Below are 13,488 nucleotides of genomic sequence, written 5' to 3' on the forward strand. Positions count from 1 at the left end.
TGGGGGAAGGGGAAATGAGGAAGCTGGAGAAATCTACATTCATCCCATGTGGTTGGAGGGTTCCTAGGCAGAAGGTGAGGCGCTCTTCCTCCAAGCGTTGTGTGGCCAGGGTCTGACGATGGAGGAGGCCAAGGACCTGCATGTCATTGGCGGAGTGGGAGGGGGAGCTAAAGTGTTCTGCCACGGGGTGGTTGGGTTGGTTGGTGCGGTGTCCCAGAGGTGTTCTCTGAAACATTCTGCAAGTAGGCAGCCTGTCTCCCCAATGTAGAGGAGAAAAGTGTTCAGCCACGGGGCGGTTGGGTTGGTTGGTGGGGGTGTCCCAGAGGTGTTCCCTGAAGCATTCTGCAAGTAGGCGGCCTGTATCCCCAATGTAGAGGAGACCACATCAGGTGCAGCAGATACAGTAAATGATGTGTGTGGAGGTGCAGGTGAACCTTCCATATCTGTTGCAAATTCACCTGCACTCCACCAAGGACATGCAGGTCCTTGGCCTCCAACATCGCCAGACCCTGACCCTGACACCTGGAGGAAGAGCGCCTCATCTTCCTGGGATGAATGTAGATTTCTCCAGCTTCCTCATTTCCCCTTCCCCCACCTTATCTCAGTCCCAACCCCCGGATTGGCCTGCTGTGTTTTTCCAGCACCACATTTTACACTCAAGAGAGACCTGGATAAATTTAGACCTGTATGAATCTGAGAGACAGTTTTGGAAATTTTGGACTGTGGATTTGCTTTAACACAATGATATATTTCAGTCCTATCCAGTCATATTTCTCATTGCCTGTTTAATTTTAACTTTATTCTATTGATATTAAAATCACCAGCCTGAGCAAAAAATCATTTTGGGTGCAGTTTTACTGGGGCCTGAGTGAGGTGGCCTATGGTGAGATTGGTGTCGGAATCAAGTGAGGAATCTGCTGAGGTCACTCTCTCTCTCTCTCCATCGGGAACATCTCGCTCTGTCTTTAAAGCATCTGCCCGAGGTGAGATTCTCTCCGGGCAGTGGCAAGTTGCCCCTTGAGGGGGATTGTTGCTCATTGGGCTCTGAATTAACAACAATCCTGCCTCATTAATAAGCAGTTTCCTGTCTTACCAAAGACACTGAAACCAGTTCACTATCGACAAATTACAGCAATTCCCTTAAGCTCACCATTGGCTGGGTGACCATATTGGGGTGTATAATATCATGAGGGGTATAGATAATTAGATTTGATTTGATTTATTTATTGTCCTGTGTATTTATTACTAATATATTGAAAAGTGTTGTTTTTTAGTGTCGTCGTTCTTAAAACACAGAGAAATAAACCAAAAGACGGAAAATAAAGCTAGAAACATAAAAACGAGGTCATCTTATACTGTTATCTCAATAAGGTTACAGCAGAATGCTGCTGGAACAAGGATTCAAATCCCACCCAGAGAAACTGGTGGAGTTTAACTTCAATTTGTAAAGCTGGTCTCAGTGACAGGAACCAAGGAAACACCTTGTAAAACCCACCTGGTTCACTGATGTCTTTTAAGGAAGGAAATCTGCTGTCCCTACCTTGTCTGGCCTCCATCTGACTCCAGACCCACAGCGATGCGATGGACGGTGTTCCCTCAGGCAATGGGAAGTTCTGCGCGTTCCAATCAGCATGCTGTCACTGCCAGAAGAAAAAATTATGGTTCACTGTCCATTAGGTGGTTTGTTGGTGGTGGAAATATTAAATAATTTTATTTTTGTACAGTGGTGCCCAATGGTCAGGCTCCTGGTTCCCATTCATTATTGGCAAAGCAACCAGGGACTTGCTGCAGTTACTTGTCCACCCAGTCTGCTGATGGTCAGGGGGTGTGTGCCTAGTTACAGCCTGGGGAGTAGGCAGTGGTTAGTCCGGTCAGGGCGAGCAGGAACAGTCAGTGAATGGCAGGTCAGTCAGGGAGCTGCAAGGACAATGGCCAGGGGTCAGTCAGGGAGCTGCAAGGTCAGTGACCAGGGGTCAGTCAGGGGCTGCAAGGACATTAGCCAGTGGTCAGTTAGGGGGCTGCAAGGTCAGTGACATGGGGTCAGTCAGGGGGCTGCAAAGTCAGTGGCCAGGTATCAGTCAGGGGGCTGCAAGGACAGTGGCCAGGGGTCTGTCAGGAAGCTGCAAGGTCAGTCACCAGGGGTCAGTCAGGGAGCTGCATGGACAGTGACCAGGGGTCAGTCAGGGAGCTGCATGGACAGTGACCAGAGGTCAGTCAGGGAGCTGCATGGGCAGTGACCTGGGATCAGTCAGGGAGCTGCAAGGTCAGTGACCAGGGGTCAGTCAGGATGCTGCAAGGACAGTGACCAGGGGTCAGTCAGGGGGCTGCAAGGACAGTGACCAGGGATCAGTCAGGGAGCTGCAAGGTCATTGGCCAGGGGTCAGTCAGGGAGCTGCAAGGTCAGTGACCAGGGGTCAGTCAGGGAGCTTCAAGGTCAATTGTCATGGGTCAGTCAGAGAGCTGCAAGGACATTGACCAGGGGGTCAGTCAGGGAGCTGCAAGGTCATTGGCCATGGGTCAGTCAGGGGGCTGCAAGGTCAGTGACCAGGGGTCAGTCAGGGAGTTGCAAGGTCAGTGCCCAGTGGTCATTCAGGGAGCTGCAAGGACAGTGACCAGGGGTCAGTCAGGGGCTGCATGGACAGTGACTAGGGGTCAGTCAGGGGGCTGCATGGACAGTGACCAGGGGTCAGTCAGGGAGCTGCATGGCCAGTGACCTGGGATCAGTCAGGGAGCTGCAAGGTCAGTAACCAGGGGTCAGTCAGGGTGCTGCAAGGACAGTGACCAGGGGTCAGTCAGGGTGCTGGAAGGTCATTGGCCAGGGATCAGTCAGGGAGCTGCAAGGTCAGTGACCGGGGTCAGTCAGGGAGCTTCAAGGTCAATTGTCATGGGTCAGTCAGGGAGCTGCAAGGACATTGACCAGGGGTCAGTCAGGGAGCTGCAAGGTCATTGGCCATGGGTCAGACAGGGGCTGCAAGGACATTGGCCAGGGGTTAGTCAGGGAGCTGCAAGGTCAGTGGCCAGGGGTCATTCAGGGGCTGCATGGACAGTGACCAGGGGTCAGTCAGGGAGCTGCATGGGCAGTGACCTGGGATCAGTCAGGGAGCTGCAAGGTCAGTGACCAGGGATCAGTCAGGGAGCTGCAAGGACAGTGACCAGTGGTCAGTCAGGGTGCTGCAAGGACAGTAACGAGGGGTCAGTCAGGGGGCTGCATGGACAGTGACCAGGGATCAGTCAGGGAGCTGCAAGGTCATTGGCCAGGGGTCAGTCAGGGAGCTGCAAGGTCAGTGACCAGGGGTCAGTCAGGGAGCTTCAAGGTCAATTGTCATGGGTCAGTCAGGGGGCTGCAAGGACATTGACCAGGGGTCAGTCAGGGAGCTGCAAGGTCATTGGCCAAGGGTGAGTCAGGGGCTGCAAGGACATTGGCCAGGGGTCAGTCAGTGAGCTGCAAGGTCAGTGACCAGGGGTCGGTCAGGGAGCTGCAAGGACAGTGACCAAGGGTGAGTCAGGGAGTTGCAAGGTCAGTGACCAGGGGTCAGTGAGGGAGCTGCAAGGACAGTGGCCAGGGGTGAGTCAGGGAGCTGCAAGGTCAGTGACCTGGGGTCAGTCAGGTGGCTGCAAGGACAGTGACCAAGGGTGAGTCAGGGAGTTGCAAGGTCAGTGACCAGGGGTCAGTGAGGGAGCTGCAAGGACAGTGGCCAGGGGTCATTCAGGGAGCTGCAAGGACAGTGACCAGGGGTCAGTCAGGGGCTGCATGGACAGTGACCAGGGGTCAGTCAGGGGGCTGCATGGACAGTGACCAGGGGTCAGTCAGGGAGCTGCACGGTTAGTGGCCAGGGGTCAGTCAGGGAGCTGCAAGGTCATTGGCCAGTGGTCAGTGAGGGGCCGCAAGGACATTGGCCAGGGGTCAGTCAGGGGGCTGCAATGACAGTGACCTGGGGTCAGTTAGGGAGCTGCAAGGACAGTGACCAGGGGTAAGTCATGGAGCTGCAAGGTCAGTGACCAGGCGACAGTCAGGGGGCTGCAAGGACAGTGACCAGGGGTCAGTCAGTGGGCTGCACGGTCAGTGACCAGGGGTCAGTCAGGGAGCTGCAAGGTCAGTGACCAGGAGTCAGTCAGGGAGCTGACTCGACAGTGACCAGGGGTCAGTTAGGGGGCTGCATGAAAAGTGACCAGGGTCAGTCTGGGGGCTGCAAGGTCAGTGACCTGGGGTCAGTCAGGGTGCTGCATTGATCGTGACCAGGGGTCAGTCAGGGAGCTGCATGGGAAGTGACCTGGGGTCAGTCAGGGGACTGCAGGATCAGTGACCAGGGGTCAGTCAGGGAGCTGCAAGGTCAGTGGCCACGGCTCAGTCAGGGATGTGCAAGGTCAGTGACCAGGGGTCAGTCAGGAGGCTGCAGGATCAGTGGCCAGGGGTCAGTCATGGCGCTGCAAGGTCAGTGACCAGGTGTCAGTCAGGGGGCTGCAAGGACAGTGAACAGGGGTCAGTCATGGGGCTGCAAGGTCAGTGACCAGGTGTCAGTCAGGGGGCTGCAAGGACAGTGAACAGGGATCAGTCAGGGGGCTGCACGGTCAGTGACCAGGGGTCAGTCAGGGAGCTGCAAGGTCAGTGACCAGGGGTCAGTCAGGGAGCTGACCCGACAGTGACCAAGGGTCAGTCAGGGCGATGCATGAAAAGTGACCAGGTGACAGTCGGGGCTGCAAGGTCAGTGACCTGGGGTCAGTCAGGTGGCTGCAAGGATAGTGACCAGGGGTCAGTGTGGGAGCTGCAAGGACAGTGACCAGGGGTCAGTCAGGGAGCTGCAACGTCTGTGACCAGGGGTCAGTCAGAGAGCTGCAAGGTCAGTGACCAGGGGCCAGTGAGGGAGCTGCAAGGACAGTGACCTGGGGTCAGTCAGGGAGCTGCAATGACAATGACCAGGGGTCAGTCAGGGAGCTGCAAGGACAGTGACCAGGGGCCAGTGAGGGAGCTGCAAGGACAGTGACCTGGGGTCAGTCAGGGAGCTGCACGGTCAGTGACCAGGGGTCAGTCAGGGAGATGCAAGGACAGGGACCAGAGTCAGTCAGGGGGCTGCAAGGTCAGTGACCTGGGGTCAGTCAGGGCGATGCATGAAAAGTGACCAGGTGACAGTCGGGGCTGCAAGGTCAGTGACCTGGGGTCAGTCAGGTGGCTGCAAGGACAGTGACCAGGGGTCAGTGTGGGAGCTGCAAGGACAGTGACCAGGGGTCAGTCAGGGAGCTGCAACGTCTGTGACCAGGGGTCAGTCAGGGAGCTGCAAGGTCAGTGACCAGGAGTCTGTCAGAGAGCCGCATGGATAGTGACCAGGGGTCAGTCAGGGAGCTGCAATGACAATGACCAGGGGTCAGTCAGGGAGCTGCAAGGACAGTGACCAGGGGTCAGTGAGGGAGCTGCAAGGACAGTGACCTGGGGTCAGTCAGGGGGCTGCAAGGTCAGTGACCAGGGGTCAGTCAGGGAGATGCAAGGACAGGGACCAGAGTCAGTCAGGGGGCTGCAAGGTCAGTGACCTGGGGTCAGTCAGGGAGCTGCACGGTCAGTGACCAGGGGTCAGTCAGGGAGATGCAAGGATAGTGACCAGGGGTCAGTCAGGGGGCTGCAAGGTCAGTGACCAGGGGTCAGTCAGGGAGCTGCAAGGTCAGTGCCCAGTGGTCAGTCAGGGAGCTGCAAGGACAGTGACCAGGGGTCAGTCAGGGGGCTGCATGGAAAGTGACCAGGGGTCAGTCAGGGGGCTGCACGGTCAGTGACCAGGGGTCAGTCGGGGGGCTTCAAGGACAGTGACCAGAGTTCAGTCAGGGGGCTTCAAGAACAGTGACCAGAAGTCTGTCAGGTGGCTGCACGGTCAGTGATCAGGGATCAGTCAGGGAGCTGCAAGGTCAGTGACCAGGGGTCAGTCAGGGAGCTGCAAAGACAGTGACCAAGGGTCAGTCAGGGGGCTACATGGACAGTGACCAGGGGTCAGTCAGAGGGCTTCAAGGACAGTGACCAGGGGTCAGTCAGGGGGCTGCAAGGTCAGTAACCAGGGGTCAGTCAGGGAGCTGCAAGGTCAGTGACCAGGGTTTAATCAGAGAGCTGCAAGGACAGTGGCCAGGGGTCGGTTAGGGAGCTGCAAGGACAGTGGCCAGGGGTCAGTCAGGGGGCTGCATAGAAAGTGACCAGAGGTCAGTCAGGGGGCTTCAAGGACAGTGACCAGGGGTCAGTCAGGGGGCTGCAACGTCAGGGACCCAGGCAGGGAGGTTACACACTGAGCTATGGAAGACTGGGTTAACACAGAAACTTCAGAACTTGGACCCAGAGAACTGAATCAGTGGATGTTTCCAGCGGCCAGACCAGGAGGAGCAGAGAGAATTCGGAGGGTCACGTCTCTATTCATCACTGTGCAGTTCAGTGACTTAACACCACAGGCAAGTGGCGGCCACCATTTTACACACAACCATGTGCTGCAACTGGCAAATATTCCGATTGTGTTGTCTTCAGTAAGGAACATTGAACAGGCATACTGTAAAACCTCCCGTTCTTCCAGTGGGACTGTGGCACCTTCAATATCTAACAGATCCACCTGGGACTTGAATCACTGTGGGACAGGTTCACTCTGACAATACAGCACTCCCTCAGTACTACACTGATGCTTCAGCCTCCTTCATATGCTCTTTCATTGGATTGTCACTGGGTCAAAATCCTGGAATTCCCTGCCTAAAGGCACCATGAGTCAATCTTAAGCGCTTGGACTGCAGCGGTTCAAGAAGGCAGCTCACCTCCACCTCCTCAAGGGCAACTAGGGATGGGCAATAAATGTTGGCCCTACCAGTGACACCCATGTCCTGTGAGTGATTAAAAAAGCATGTGGATATCCCCAGTAAGGCCAAAATGTATTACTCATCAATAATTGCCCTCAGGAAGGTGGAGGTGAGTCACTCCTTGAACCACTGCAGTCCATGTAATATACAGTGCTGTTAGGGAGGGTATTCCAGGATTTTGACCCAGCAGCAGGGAAGGAACTGTGACATATTTCCAAATCAGGATGGTGGGTGGCTTGGAGGGGAACTTACAGAGAGTGGTGTTCCCATGCAGCTGCTCTCAGTCCTTCCAGATGGAAGTGGTTGTGAGTTGGAAGGTGCAGTCTCGGGGTCTTTGGTGAATTTCTGCAGTGCATCTTGTAAACAGTACACACTGCTGTTACTGAGCGTTGGTGGTGGAGGGAGTAGGTTATGAAAGTGTTTGATGAGATGCTGAGCAGGCACGCTGCTTTGTCCTGGAGGGTTTTGACTTCTGGAGTGTTGTTGGAGCTGCACCCATTCTGCAAGTGGTAGTACCTGCGCTCAAGACAAAACCTCTCATTGTTCCAATGGGTGGCTACTTTTGTTAAGTGTACAATAAGGAAAGCTATTCTCTTTCAAGTGTGTAGTTTTGCAGACTGTGTCACCGTTTCTAGCATCGTAGGCGCCAATCAGCTCATAGTCCAACAACTGACTGAAGTGGAGCCAGGGAAAATATTAAAGGAACATGCTCATGAATTAAGAAACTCTTTATTTTATAGTCCATTCTCTTGTCTCCTCTTTCTTGTGCTAGTTTTTTTTCCCATCTTCTCTCAGAGAAGACGTTCACATCTCAGAGATGTTCGCATCTCTTCCCCCAGTTGTTTGCTATTGGACTTGACGTAGGGATTGTAACAGGGTCAGCCAGGTGGACCTCATAGAATAGAAGTTCCCTGATTGGGGCTGATCCAATCAGGGAACGCTGGCTGACAGAAATAAACAGGAGTGTCAGAGGTTCTGTTCACTCTGAGAGCTGGCTCTAAGGGAGCTAGAGCAGTGCCAAGGACTCTCCGTGTGTAAATAAAGTGTGACTTGGTGACGGGATACTGCCCTCTGTGGAGTTATTGCAAGTGCCTTTTACAGGCCCCAGCCTTCCTTGCAGCTGTCACACATCAAGGAGGAATGTGTTTGCAAATCACCGTGTTCGCAATCTCTGGGCAATAGTCACGTGACACATTCCTTATCCAGCTAACCTCTGCCGTAAAGGACATTGGTACAAAATGTTGGGTGTGGACAGAATCGGACTGGACAGCCAACATTCCAAGCAACAACAGGTTCCATTTATATGGCATCCACGATATAACATCACGTCCAAAGTTGCATCCCATGGCCTTCCTCATCAAAATATGATTTGGAGTAACCTGGAGTGACATTAGGGCAGATAACATCCTGAAATGCTTCACAAAACAGAATCCGAATACTGAGCCACATAGAGCAACCGTAACAACAAATGGTCAAAAGCTTCACCTGAAAAGTTGCCTTTCAGGAACATCCTGAATGTAGGTCGAGCTGACTAAGGGTGACGCAGTAATAGAGGAGCAGCTAACATTCACGACGTGTCCCTAATTTTTGTTGAGAAGTTGAGTGTCTTACTTGGCCATTGCAAGGGGCAGTTAGGTCAACCCCATCGCTGTAGGTCTGGAACCACATGGAGGTCAGACTGAGCAAAGACATCAGATTTTTCTTCCCTAAAAGAACATCAGTGATCCAGATGGGTTTTGTATAGTAATCTGGTATTTTCATTGACAGTATTACTGATGCCGGCGTTTGGCTGTGGATTTATTTAGTTAACTGAGTTTAAATTCCCCAGCTACCTGCTGGCATTTGAATTTCTGAAGCCTCCAGCTCAAGAATGCAGGCCTCTCTCAGTAAAGAGCTGAAAAGGTGTTGAGTTTGGGGCCTGACAGCTACCAGTGGAGCAATTCAAAGCCCGGGCTGTGTACAAGGCCGGCATCCAAGGTGTGCAAAGATCTTACAGGGCTCCCACTGAGCTTTGCAAACAAGAAAATGTAATAAAGTAAATGGGGGCAGTGGTGTACTGATAATGTTGCTGGACTAGTCATCCAAAGGCCTAGCTGAATGTTCCTGGAACACGGGTTCGAGTCCCACCCAGAGAAACTGGGGAGTTTACAATCATTTTGTAAAGCTGGTCTCAGTGATAGTAACAGGGGAAGCATTGAGTAAAAACCCTCCTGGTTCACTGATTTCTTTTAAAGAAGATAATCTGCCGTCCCTACCTAGTCTGCTCTCCATGTGATGCCAGACCCACAGCGATGCGATGGACGATGTTCCCTCAGCCAATGGGAAGCTCCAAGCACGCCAACCAATATTATGTCACTTCCGGAAGAAAAATTATAAGGAACGTTGGAGGTGGACAATTCGCTGCCCTCTAAAATGGGTGAGGAAGACACTGTGGTTAAGGGGCAATTAGAATGTGGAAAACCATTGCAGTGACTTTACATCAGGCCCAAAGGTCAGGAGTCCCTACATTGCAGCCAGGTGAAGTCTTGTTAAAGTGCAGTCATGTAGGAAAGGGATGAAGAAAATTGCAGAGAACGTTTCTTCACAGAACTGCCAAAAAATGGAGAGTTTTCAGCTTGGCCCTGATAGGGAAGTTTCAGGCTGTTTCAGAGTTCAGTCCAGATGCAGCTCCACAAACCCATGTGGATGCTGCGAATCTCAGATCCACATTCCTGTGGATGGAAGCAATTTTCTGCAACAGAGTGTCAGTGGGGGGAATTGAGAATGATGTTAGACAGAAGCTCTTAATTTTGTGCTATTCAGAAAACAAGCCTGCTTGAGTTTGTCACCATGTTATTTTGATCAGCAGGGGGCAGCATTTATGAATGAGAAGCACAGAGTTGGTGGAACTTTGAAAGTTCCAAGTGAGGTCTCTGGCAGAGGTAAGGCTGGTTTGTGTTCTAAATCCATTTGGAACTCGTTTGCTGGGCTGTCCCAGCTCCAACATGGATATCATTACACGACTGAAAAAATAGCTCTTGAGTCTTATAATCTGTCAGTGAAAGTCCGGAGTGACTTAAAATGAAAGGGTGGGTTTACAGAAGGTTATAATGTTTGGGTGTTCGCATCAATGATATTTTCAACATTGCAACGTGGATTTTATTTTCGCAAGACATTTAACAGGGCAGTAGTTTGATCTTTCAAAGGGCATCAGGAGCCTGGTGGGAGTGTATCATGGATTTGCCAAAACCATACCTGGGAGTCTAAGGATTAAGCTGTGGGAGTTGGGGTTCAGTATTCAGAAAAAACTGAGAAGGGTTGATCTAATCAAAGAATGCAGAATATCAAGTAGGAAAGATAGACTAGACAGATAAAAATTATTTTCTCTGATTAGAAAGTCTACAAGTTGGGATGTAATTAAACACTTAGAACCTCTGGCAGCTCATTCCATACACGTACCACCCTCTGCGTGAAAACGTTGCCCCTTAGGTCTCTTTTAAATGTTTCTCCTCTCACCTCAAGCCTATGCCCTCTAGTTATGGACTTCCATACCCCAGGGAAAAAGACCATATCTATTCACCCTATCCATACCCCTCATGATTTTATAAAACTCTATTAAGTCACCCCTCAGCCTCCAACATTCCAGGGAAAACAGCCCCAGACTATTCAGCCTCGCCCTACAGCTCAAACCTGCCAACCCTCGCCTTGTAAATCTTTTCTGAACCCTTTCAAGTTCCACAACAATCTTCTGATATGGAGGAAGCCCAGAACAGCACAATATTCCAAAAGTAGCCTAACCATTGACCTGTATAGCTGCAACCTGACCTCCCAACTCCTGTACTCAATGCTCTGAAAATAAAAGAAAGCATACCAAACGTCTTTTTCACCACCTGTCTGCCTGCAATTTCACTTTCAAATCACTATGAACCTGTACCCTAGGGTGCCTTTGTCCGATAACACTCCTGAGGACCTTACCATTAAACGTATATGTCTACAAAGCCTTGTTTGAGGACCCTTCCAAGATTTCATAGAATCCCTACAGTGTGGAAACAGGCCATTTGTCTCAACAAGTCAAGGCTGTCCCTGCAAAACATAACCCACCCGGACCCATTCTACATTTACCCCTTACAAATACATTTACCAACACATCCTTGAACACAATGGGCAATTCAGAATGGCCAAGCCACATAACCTGCACATCATATGATTGTGGGAGGAAACCAGTACACCTGGAGGCAACCCACACAGACACGGGGAGAACGGGCAAACTCCACATAGACGGCTGTCCAAGGCTGGGATTGAACCCACATCCCTGCTGCTGTGAGGCAGCAGTGCTAACCACTGAGCTACCACATCCTCCCTCCTTACTTCTGTAATTGACTCCTTATCTAATATTGCTACACCACCACTCTGTTTACACCCACCTCTGTCTCATCTATAATTCTATCCCCCACATTGATGAGTTGCCAGTCCAGCCCTTCCCTCAACCATGTTTTTGTGATGGCAACAATATCATACTTCCACGTTCAAATCCATTAACTCATCAATCTTCCCTATCACACTCCTAGCAATAAAGTAAAGACCACCCAACCTTGCCTTACCTTCTCAACACTCAACATGGCTGAACTCACTGTGACTTGATTCCATAGCTGTTGCATGATGCATCACTGTTTCCACAATATTCTGTGTCCCCTCCCCCTGTCAAACTAGTTTAAACTCTCCCAATAGCACCAGCAAACCTACTGCAAAGATGTTGGCCCCAATGAGGTCCAGGTGCAGACTGTTTGGACATGTCCCACCTTCCCCAAAAACAATCCCAATGATCTAGGAATCTAAAATCCTCTCTCGTGCACCAACATCTTGAGACACATATTTAGAATCCCTACAGTTTGGAAACAGGTCGTTCAGCCCATCAAGTCCACACCAACTCTCCGAAGAGCATCCCACCCAGACTCACCCCTCTATCTATTAACTGCATTTCCCATGGCCAATCTACCTGACCTATGTATCCCTGGACAGGATGGGTAATTTCCCATGGCCAATCCATGCTAACCTACACATCTTTGGACTGTGGGAGGAAACCGGAGCACCCAGAGGAAACCCACGCAGACAACGGGGAGAATGTGCAAGCTCCACACAGACAGTCGCCCGAGGCTGGAATTGAACCTGGGTCCCTGGTGAGACAGCGCAGCAGGTCAGGCAGCATCCAAGGAACAGGAGAATCTTCAGGAAGGGCTTATGCCCGAAACGTCGATTCTCCTGTTCCTTGGATGCTGCCTGACCTGCTGCGCTTTTCCAGCAATACATTTTCAGCTCTGATCTCCAGCATCTGCAGTCCTCACTTTCTCCTCCCTAGTGAGACAGCAATGCTAACCACTGAGCCACTATGCTGGCCCATTTGTCCCATTTTCCATCTTCTAAACTTGCTAGCATGTGGCACTGGGAGTAATCCAGAGATTAGAACCTTTGAGGGCTGACTTTTTAATCTATTGTCGAGCTGCCTGAATTCTTGATGCGAGACCTCATTCCTCAGTTTGTTCATATCACTGATGCCACCATGTACCATGACCTTTAACTTATCATCCTTCCCTTTCAGGATGCCCTGTAGCCGTTCAGTGATACCTCTGACCCTGCCACCAGCACGGCAATACACCATCCTGTTGTAAAGTCTATGTCTACAGAAACATCTGTCCGCTCCCCCGATTAAAGAATCCCCTATGGGTGTTGCTCTTCCTTTCTCCTTCTTTGCCCCTGTAGACCACATGTGGTGCCAAAGTCATGGCTCTGACTGCAGTCCTCTGAGGTACCGGCACCTTCATCAACTTCCAAAATGGAATGCTGGTTCGTGAGTGGGAACCCAGGGGATTCCTGCACTATCTGCCTGTTCTTTCCAGACTGACAGGGTGGTCACTGATTCCGTTCTTTCCCCTAGTTCCTTGAGCTGCAGTGTGACCACCTCTCTAAACGTGCATCTCCCAGCCTCCCGGACGTGCTGTAGTGTATCCAACCACAATTCTAGCTCTGAATCCCGGAGCTCCAGCATCTGTCTCTGGGAGCACTCCTACACATGTGGTCATCTGGGACACTGACCGTATCCAGGATTCCCCACGTGTGACAGACTACACATTCTGCTCAGCTTGCGTCTCCTAACATCTCTTGAACTCACAATTAATGTTTTAGACTAGAATGATTAGAATAGATCTTTGGAGAGCTGGAGAATTTGCACAGGAGCAGCTCAAATCAAATCTAATTTACAGCTGGAAGTGTGAAGTGGTCGTTTATTTAATCCCACTGCTTCATGTAATATCAGCTGACTAAACGAAAATCTTACTCCTAGTGAAATTTTTAAAATCTGTACCAGCTGCAAACTTGTGTTACCAGGCGGAAGTGGAGGAGAGAGCTTCTGAACAGGAGGGTATGAAGGGAAGGAGCTGAGTGTGATTCTATCCATCAGATCAGCTGGCTGCTTTCAACCTGACAGAATCACTGAAGTGCTTCAGTGCAGAAAGAGGCCATTCAGTCCATCTTGTCTGCACCAGCCCTTCAAATGAGCATTATTACCTTGTGCCAATCTCCAAGCTTTCTCCCCATATCCATTGGACAGTGGGAGGGGAGTGGGGGGCTAATGGGGAAGTAGTATGGGGGTGTGTAGGGGACGTGGGTGGGAGAAGTGGAGGTTGGTGGGGGAATAGGGGTGTT

At 51.2% G+C, this 13,488-nt stretch overlaps 1 long non-coding RNA gene across 1 annotated transcript in view; it reads left to right on the plus strand.

The window, feature by feature from the left end:
• Positions 1-13,488, plus strand: part of LOC122540809 — a 21,314-nt gene that overhangs the window by 1,076 nt on the left and 6,750 nt on the right. The window contains exons 2-3 of the long non-coding RNA XR_006309420.1: positions 1,742-1,748; positions 10,007-10,010. This is a non-coding gene — a long non-coding RNA (uncharacterized LOC122540809). The remainder of the gene's footprint in view (positions 1-1,741; positions 1,749-10,006; positions 10,011-13,488) is intronic.

The sequence above is a fragment of the Chiloscyllium plagiosum genome, chromosome 36 (assembly GCF_004010195.1).
Source record: "Chiloscyllium plagiosum isolate BGI_BamShark_2017 chromosome 36, ASM401019v2, whole genome shotgun sequence".
In the NCBI taxonomy this organism is placed as follows: domain Eukaryota; kingdom Metazoa; phylum Chordata; class Chondrichthyes; order Orectolobiformes; family Hemiscylliidae; genus Chiloscyllium; species Chiloscyllium plagiosum.